Genomic DNA, 10070 nt, shown 5'->3' with positions numbered 1-10070 from the left:
ATGAGACATGTCAATTGCATAAGGCCATGCCTAACAATTTCTGCGTAACTACCATAGAAAAATGAATAGCCTTTGGAGACTAATGTTGGAGACCAATCTTCATACCAACATATGGCTTGGATTTTTTTCATATACCTGTACTGCAGCTTTTACAAAGACAAAAAATAACACACACACACACACACACACACACACAACACTGTGAAATTTTGATTCAAGTTGGGAAAACTTTGCAATCTAATGTAAAGTTAATGAGATATGGCTGCTCTTTCATATGGATAGTGGCGGCACAAACTACACTGAAAATGATGAGAGAAAAGGAATGATGAAGACGACTCTGAAAAGAAATGGAAAGACCGAATCAAGCAGATTATCAAAAAAAAATGTTCAAATAATAAATGGAACCAAATCCACAACAGCAGAAAAATTTTACCCAGTGTGGGAAACACGTAGAATTGATGTGCCAAAGGAGTGGGGTGAAATTCATCTTGGGTAGCAGCTCAAAATTAGCAAATTGGCCACTTGTTTACATTTCATTCAATTATTATTTCCATGATGGAGCAATGGGCAGGCAGTGGCAAGGTGAATGGAACCAGGAGGAGCACTTATACTTCTCCTGTATCAGCGCCAAAGCAAATTAAAACTAAGAAACTTAATTCACAGAATTGTTACAGTGTAGAAGGAGACCGTTTGGCCCATTGTGTCTGCACTGGCTCTCTCAGCATTTTAACTTAGTGCCAATCTCCTGCCTTTTCCCTGTAACCCTGCAGGTTGTTTCTATTTAAATAATCATCCAATGCTCTCTTGAATGCCTCAGTTAAACCTGCCTCAGCCACACTTCCAAGCAGTGCATTCCAAACCCTAACTAGTCGCTGTGTGAAAAAGTTTTTTCTCACCTCACATTTGCTTCTTTTGCAAAACACTTTAAAACTGTGTTCTCAATCTGTTTATGAGCGGGAACAGTTTCTCCCTATCTGCTCTGTCCCGAACCCTCATGATTTTGGAATTTCTATCAAGACTCCTCTTAGCCTTTTCCTTTCCAAGGAAAACAGTCCCAACTTCTCCAATCTTTCCTCCAAACTGAAGTGTCCCATCCCTGGAACCATTCTTGTAAACATTGCGCTCTCTCCAATGTGTTCACATCCTTCCTATGGTATGGCACCCAGAACTGTACACAATACTCCAGCTGAGGTCTAACCAGTGTCTTATATAAGTTCATCATAACCTCCCTGCTCTTGTACTCTATGCCCCATTAATGAAGCCTAGAATACTGTATGCTTTAGAAATAGCTCTCTCTACCTGTCCTGCCATCGTTAATGACTTATGTACATATACACCCAGGTCTCTCTGCTCCTGCACACCCTTTAGAATAGTATCCTTTATTTTATACTGTCTCTCCATGTTCTTTGTACCAAAATGCATCACCTCACACTTCTCCACATTGAACTTCATCTGCCACCTATCTGCCCACTCCACAATGTGTCAATGTCCTTTTGAAGTTCTATACTGTCCTCCTCAGTTTGCAATTCTCCAAGTTTTGTGTCATCCGCAAACTTTGAAATTGTCCCCTGCACACCAAGATCTAGATGATTTAAATATATCAGGAAAAGCAAGTGTCCCAACAGTGATCCCTGGGGAAAACACTGTAAACCTTCTTCCAGCCCGAAAAATGCCCATTAACCATTAAGCTCTGTTTCCGATCCCTCAGCAAATTTTGTATCCACGTTCCTACTGTCCGTTTTATTCCATGACCTATAACTTTCCTCGCAACTCTATTGTGTGGCACTGTATCGAACGCCTTTTGGAAGTCCATATAGACCACATCAACGGCCTTGCCCTCATCAACCATCTGTTTCCTCCTCAAAAATATTCCAGACACGATTTTCCTTTAACAAATCCGTGCTGACTCTTTCAAATCAATCCACATTTTTCAATGCAACAATTAGTTTTATCCCGAATAATTGTTTCTAGAAGTTTCCCCACCACCGAAAGTTAAACTTTGCTAAACTTCATTGAACAAAGACATAACGTTTGCAATTCTCCAGTCCTCTGGCACCTCCCCCGAATCCAGGGTCCATTGAAAGATTATTGCCAGTGCCTCTGCAATCTCCACTCTCACCTCCTTCAATACTCTTATATGCATCTCATCCAGTCCCAGTGCCTTATCAACTTTAAGTACCAACAGTTCATCCAATACCTCCTCCTTACCAATTTTAAACCTTTCTAGTGACTGAGTTTCCTCCTCTGTCACCATGGCCTGGGCAACATCTACCTCATAGGCAAAGACAGATGCAAAGTATTCATTAACACCTCAGCCATGCATCTTGCCTCTATGTGTAAATCCCCTTTTTGGTCCCTAATCAGCCCTTCTCCTTTTACCACCCTTTTACTATTGATATGCTAATAGAATACTTTGGGATTTCCTTTTATGTTAGCTGCCAGTGTTTTTTCATAATCCCTCTTTGCTTCTTGTATTTGTTTTTTCACATCCCTTTTGAACCTTCTGTATTCAGCTTGGTTCTTAATTGTATTTGCTACCTGACACCTGTCATAGGCACACTTTTTCTTTTTTAACTTAATTTCTATCTCCTTTGTCATCCAGGGAGCTCTGGATTTGTTAGTCCTTCCCTTCCCTTTTGAGGGAACACACCTTGACTACACCCAAACCATCCCCTCTTTGAAGGTATCTCATTGTTCATTGTACTGTTTTTCCTGGATGTGGTGCCAATCAAGCGGGCTGCTTTGTCCTGAACGGTGTCGAGCTTTAGTGTTGTGGGAGCTGCACTCATCCAGGCAAGTGGAGAGTATTCCATCACACACCTCACTTGTGCCTTGTAGGTGGCAGACAGGCTTTGGGGAGTCAGGAACAAGTTACTTGTCATGCAATTCCTAGCCTCTGACCTGCTCTTGTAGCCATAGTAGTTATATGGCTAGTCCAGTTCAGTTTCTGGTCAATGGTAACCCTCAGGATGTTGAACGGAGTGCCACTGAACATTAAGGGGCGATGGTTAGATTCTCCCTTGTTGGAAATGGTCATTGCCTGACACTTGTGTGGTGCGAATGTTACTTGCCACTTTTCAGCCCAAGCCTGGATATTGTCCAGGTCTTGCTGCATTTGGACATGGGCTGCTTCAGTATCTGAGGAGTCGCAAATGGTTAGCTGAACATTGTGCAATCATCAGCGAGCATCCCCACTTCTGACCTTATGGTGGAAGGAAGGTCATTGCTGAATAGCTGAAGATGGTTGGGCCATGAGGAACTCCTGCAGTGATGTCCAGGAGCTGAGATGACTGACCTTCAACAACCACAACTATCTTCCTTTGTGCTAGGTATGACGCCAACCAGCAGAGTGTTTTCCCCTGATTCCTATTGACTCAAGTTTTGCTAGGGCTCCTTGTTACCATACTCTGTCAAATGCTGCCTTGATGTCAAGGGCAGTAACTCTCACCTCACCTCTGGAGTTCAGCTCTTCTGTACATCTTTGAACCAAAGCTGTAATGAAGTCAGGAGCTGAGTAGCCCTGGTGGAACCCAAACTGGGCATCAGTGACCTGGTTATTGCTAAGCAAGTGCCACTTGATAGCACTGTTGATGACCCCTTCCATTACTTTACTGATGATCAAAAGTAGACTGATTGGCCAGGTTGGGTTTGTCCTGCTTTTTGTGTACAGGGCATACCTGGGCAATTTTCATCATAGCCGGGTAGATGCCAGTGTTGTAGTTGTACTGGAACAGCTTGGCTAGGGCGTGGCAAGTTCTGGAGCACAAGTCTTCAGTACTATTGCCGGGCTATTGTCAGGGCCCATAGCCTTTGCATTATCCAGTGCCTTCAGCCTTTTCCTGATATCACGTGGAGTGAATCGAATTGGCTGAAGACTGGCATATGTGATGCTGGGGATCTCCGGAGAAGGCTGAGATGGATCATCCACTTGGCACTTCTGGCTGAAGATTGTAGCAAATGCTTCAGCCTTATCTTTTGCACTGATGCACTGGGCTACCCATCATTGAGGATGGGGATATTTGTGGAGCCTCCTCCTCCAGTGAGTTGTTTAGTTGCCCACCTCCATTCACGACTGGATGTGGCAGGGCTGCAGAGCTTAGATTGTTGTGGGATCGCTTAGCTCTATCATTTGCTGTTTATGCTGCTTGGCATGCAAGTCCTGTGTTATAGCTTCACCAGATTAACACCTCATTTTTAGTTATGCCTGGTGCTGCTCCTGGCATGCCCTCCTGCACTCTTCATTGGACCTGTGTTGATCCCCTGGCTTGATGGTAATTGTAGGGTGGGGGATGAGGCTGGGCCATGAGGTTTCGGATTGTGTTCGTGTACAATTCTGCTGCTGCTGATGGCCCACAGTGCCTCATGGATGCCCAGTCTTGAGTTGCTCGATCTGTTCGAAATCTATCCCATTTAGCATGGTGATAGTGCCACACAACACGATAGAGGGTATCCTCAGTGTGTAGGCAGGACTTTGTCTCCACAATGATTGTGCGGTGGTAACTTCTACTGACACCGTCATGGACAAATGCATCCGCAGCAGTTAGATTGGTGAGGATGAGGTCAAGTATTTTTTTCCCTCTTGGTTCCCTCAGCGCCTGCTGCAGACTCAGTCTAGCAGCTATGTCATTTAGGATTCAGCCAGCTCAGTCAGTCGTGGTGCTACCGAGCCATTCTTGGTGATGGGTATCGAAGTCCCCTGCCCAGAGTACATTCTGCTCCCTTGCCACCCCCAGTGCTTCCTCCAAGTGGTGTTCAACATGGAGGAGCACTGATTCATGAGCTGAGGGAGGGTGCTACGTGGTAATCAGTAGGAGGTTCCCTTGCCCATGTCTGATGCATTTGACATCATGTGGTCTGGAGTCAATGTTGAGGACTGTGCCACCACCCCTACAGGGTCTGTCCTGCCGGTGAGAGAGGACATACCGAGGGATGGTGATGGTGATGTCCGGGACACTATCTGTAAGATGTGATTCCGTGAAGATGACTATGTCAAGATGTTGCTTCTCTGTGAGACAGCTCTCCCAATTTTGGCAATAGCCCTCACATTAGTCAGGAAGGCTTTGCAGGGTCAACAGGGCTGAGTTTTCCGGTGCCTAGGTTGATGCTGGGTGGTCTGTCCGGTTCCATTCTTTTTTTGAGGCCGTGTAGCAGTTTGATACAGCTGATTGGCTTGCTAGGTCATTTCAGAGAGCATTTACAAGTCAACCACATTGCTGCGGGTCTGGTCATGTAGGCCAGACCAGGTAAGGATGGCAGATTTCTTTCCTTAAAGGACATTAGTGAGCCACATGTATCAACAATGGTCATCATTTGACTTTTAATTCCAGATTTTTATTGAATTCAAATTCCACCATCTGCCCTGATGGGTTTCGAATCTGGGTCCCCAAAGCATTATCCTGGGTCTCCAGATTACTAGTCCAGCAACAATACCACAATGCTAATGCCTGGAACTTCTAGCTCACATCGATAACGAGTTGTTGGTGTGCCTAGAAATCAAATGGTTCTCAAAAAGCAAACTTTGGATTCAAATATTTCCTTTTGAAACAACTAAAATAAAACCAATAAAAAGCAAAAGAAATAAGAGAATGGGGTTGGGGAGTGGTGGCCTCCATCTCAACAACTTGTGGCAGTCTCCCCATTGCACTGATTGGGTCCCACAATCAGCCCTCCTCAGCTCCAACATAACTTGGTAGTTTATGTTGCTTGTAAACAATCACAGCACAGGAGGTCATTCGGCCCATCGTGTCTGCACCAGCTCTCCACTGGAGCAATTAACCGAGTAACACTCCCCCACTTTCCCCGTTCCTGCAAATTTTCCCTTTGCAGTTAATGATCCAATTCCCTCCTGAATGTCTGGATTGACCTTTACCCCACCACACACTCAAGCAGTGCAATCCAGACCCGAATCACTTGCTGCGTGAAAAAGTTTTCCCTTATGTTGGCATCGCTTCTTTTGCCAATTACTTCAACTTTGTGCCCTCTTGTTCTCGATTCTTCCACGAGTTATTCCTATCTACCCGGTACAGACCCCTCAGAATCTTGAATACCTCTGTCAAAAAAAGCACGATTAAGAAAAACTAACCAAAAGCTAAAGCAAACAGTGTAACCTAAGCTTACGTGAAGAACGGATCTTCTTCCATTTCACGAAACATGGTGCAGGGGCCGGGTTTAGCGAGGAGCTGCTGCTGTTCCTGCCGCTCGGCTCTTTCTCAACAGCCTTCAATCTTGGTCTTGGGCACCCGCAGATTCAGATTCCCCACCCTGCTTCAGGTACAATCAGCCTCCCCCCAACCCTGGGAACCCCTGCCTCTTCCCGCCCACTCTCGCAGAAACTTCTGGAGTCGCCGCAGCACAACTTTTGTTTTGATGCGCAACGCCGACGTTGCTATGGCAACACGCACCTGGTGGCACAAGGCGAGCTGCGGAGTGATTGGTGGAAAGCTCTCCAATCCGCCCGGCTCCCGGCAAAAAGGTCACCACAGCAACCTCCAATCACAGGCTCCGGTGCCATAATGTCACAAACGGAGGGAGAGACACATCAACGTCCCCCAAGCAAAACTCCTCTGCGGCTGGTGGGCTATATTCACTAATATACATTTGCGGGGCGGGAGGTGGATGAATGTCTCAAAGCTGTACCATGTATAAATGCTTTAGTCCCATATAAACGGCAGCAAAATAATTAAATTATTAAGGATGCCGCAACATCTGTTAAGGTTTAAACTTTAAAATGGGCAAAACATTTCAATAAATGCTAATCCAAAGAATATGTTGGAGTTGCAAATTTAGTAACCCCAAAATATTCATTTTGCAATCAAGGATGACCATGCTAACCTTGAAAGTCTGACAACATGCACTCTTTTACTGAATAGGGAAAAGTTTACAATTAATTCAATTGTCCTGTTTCACTTATCCCTGTCTTAATTCCAGTTCTTGTGCATTTTGTAAAATGGGGAAGTTATATTCTCATCATAACAAGGTGCCATATTTTAAAACAATAAGTGATGACAATGGAGAAACAAGTTTGGGATTCAGCAATTTGATACCCTGGACAGATTCTGCAATGTTGCAAGTATACAAGTTCCATTTGGTGCACACTGTGCAACTTTCACCTATCGGGCCTGAACCAACCTTCATGCAATCTGCACTGCCTACACCGGTCATTGTGCAACCGGCTCCGGGCTGTACCTTCATTGGCTACATTGGGCATTGTGCAACCTTCACTATCTGTACCCTTACAACCTGACCCTAGTTACTGTGCAACCTGCACTGGGCACTATCCGGCCTTCACTGGCTGCACCAGGCACCATAAGACCTTAACTGTCGACATCTGTCACTGTGCAACTGCACTGGCCTTCACCGTCTGCATTGGGTATGATGTTAACTGCCTGCACCGGGCGCTGTACGACCTTCACAGCCTGTACATGGCACATTCTGGTACTGTGTAGCACTTAGCCGCTGTCAAGAAGATATAATAATTTTCACAATGTTATTGGAATTTATTGTAAAATGGAGTAATTGTGTGGTCAGTGTCTATGTGTGTGTGTCTATGTGACTTTGTTGAATTAAAGGCAATTGGTCTGAAGGCTTTGATGTATCAGAAGATAAGCTAGGTTTGAAATGTTAAGTAGGTAAACATGGGGGGAAGTTTTACAATGTAAGGTGTAAAGGGAATATTTGCATTTTTAAATAAACCAGACTGGCTTGAATTCAGAGGAGGGGGTGAAATGTTTCACCTAGCCAGGAGAAGCTAAGAAACAGTGTGTTTATTTTTCCAAAGATTACTGGTAAAATTGATACTATGAGAGATTTTTATTATTAGAGAGGTAAAGTCCAAAGACATAGTGAAACAATGGGAATTTGCATTCAAGGGGGAAAGTACATGTAATGGAGAGAAGGCTGTGTGTAAGGGCAGGATTCTAAGATCTAACACAAGTGTGAAAAGCCTCCAGCATCTCAGCCTCAAGCTGCTGTCTACAAAGAATTGAAGCTAAGAAAACTCATTTTGAATTCAACTGTTCAGGGAATTATGTGTTACTTTGCCTAGGTCTTAAACCTCTGTGTCTCACTATTGCCTCAACGAAAGTAAAACTGGGAGTTAGATTTAGAATTTATCATAGTAGTAATTTCTAGATCTATGTATGTGCCTCAAATTATTTCTTGTATTAATAAAGGTGTAATTTAGTTTTGTAAGAAACCTATAAGTCTCGGTGGTCTTATTACTACTGAACTCAAAGCCCACATCTCAAAATACATACAAATTGCAAATATTTGTGGCAGCTGCTTCAAGCTTCCCTCTGGGATTTGAGCAGCTCAGCATTGACCATCAGCAGTGCCATAACAAAGTTGGGGGCTCTTTGCGGGATATATTTGAGATTCCTTGATTGGTTTGCAATTGGTGAATCTTAAGGTTATGAGTACGAGAAGCACATTGAATTCAGGAGTTGGTGTGAGGTTCCTTTTTTAAGTGGTTAAACTGCAATGTGGCTTTGGCAGTTGCTAAGACTTGTTTGGGTGTTGAAGTTATAACTTTCGCTGGTTTACAGAAGGTAACTAAAGTTAAGTTAATGGAATTGGTGGAAAAGTTACAATTGGGATTACCTGCAGGGGTAAGGAAAGCAGACATAATTGAAGGTGTAGCACAGCATTTAAAGTTGTAAGTGATACCTGACACTAATGAGTCACTGCTGGAGGTAGTGAGACTTCAGTTAGAAATGAAGAGGCTTGAATTTGCACAAGCAAAGGAACTGAGAAAACTTGAATTAGAGGCAAACAAAAAGGGTAAAAAATTGGAAATTAAAAAACTTGAGCTAGAGGTTGCAGAAAAAGGGAAAAGGAGAGAATATTTCAAAAAGAAATGGAAATGCAAAAACTTGATCTCCAGAGGGAAAAGTAAGCAATGGATGAGAGAATGAAGATAAGAGACAAAGAGTACCAGCTTAAAAAGCTGAATCTTTAAAAAAGAGACATCAGATGCTGAGGAAAGTTCTGATGCTGAGAAAACCTTTAACCTAAAACCCAGTGGGGGGATGTTTAAATTTGGCAAGCTCTTCCAAAGTTTGAGCAAAGGGATGTTGAAGCATTCTTTAGTTCATTTGAGAAGATAGCTAAGCAGATGAAATGGCCACAGGGAAACTGGACATTGTTGGTCCAATTCAGGTTGGTGGGTAGAGCAGATGAGGTTTATGCTTCACTGTCAGAAGAAATGTCGGTGAACTATGATGTGGTAAAAAAGGAGATTTTGAGTGCATATGAGCTGCTTACTGAGGCATACAGGCAGAAATTTAAGAATGAGAAAACAGCCTGGGCAAACATATTATGAGTTTGAAAGAGTAAAACAAAGTAATTTTGACCGGTGGATGTGGGCATTAAAGATAGAGATGACATATGCAGCTCTTAGAGAGGTAATTCCTTTGGAAGAATTTAAAGATTCAATTCCTTCGGTAGTGAGAACTCATGTGGAGGAACAAAGGGTTCAAACAGTAAGACAAGCAACAAAGATAGCTGATGATTATGAGTTAGTTCATAGAGCTAAACCTTTTTTTCGTCACCCTTTTAAATCAGAAAAGCTTAGAAAATGGGAAGGTGAAAGGAAGGTGGATAGTCGGGGAAGAGAAGGAGTAAGTGGAAATTCGCAGTAAGTTTTTTCTCAGAATTAAAAGCAAGGTGCTGTGGGTAGAAGTGGCACCCAAAAATTGAGGTGTTTTCATTGTCATGAAGTTGGAGACACAAAGTCAGTATATTGGAAATTAAAGGGAAAATCTTTTGGAATTATAGGGGAGCAGAATAGTTCTGGATGTAAAAGTACTGTGGGTTCTGAAGTTCAGGCACAGGAAAAAACAGTGGTTTCTGTACAGTTAAAACAAGAAGAATCCGTGATAGGTAAAGAAGTGGGAATGTGTTCACAATTTACCCAAGAGAGTTCTGAGGAGCAGGTTGCAGAAATGTTTAAAGATTTTATTATGTGAAGGGGAAGTCTTTCCATGTGTACAGGGTGGAGTAGGTAAAGACATTAAAATTTTAAGAGACACATGGGCTAGTCAATCTTTAATGTTGTAGGATATGTGGTATTT

This window comes from Cetorhinus maximus, chromosome 19 (assembly GCF_964194155.1).
Source record: "Cetorhinus maximus chromosome 19, sCetMax3.hap1.1, whole genome shotgun sequence".
Classification (NCBI taxonomy): Eukaryota; Metazoa; Chordata; class Chondrichthyes; order Lamniformes; family Cetorhinidae; genus Cetorhinus; species Cetorhinus maximus.
Note: the sequence above shows the minus strand (reverse complement) of the source record.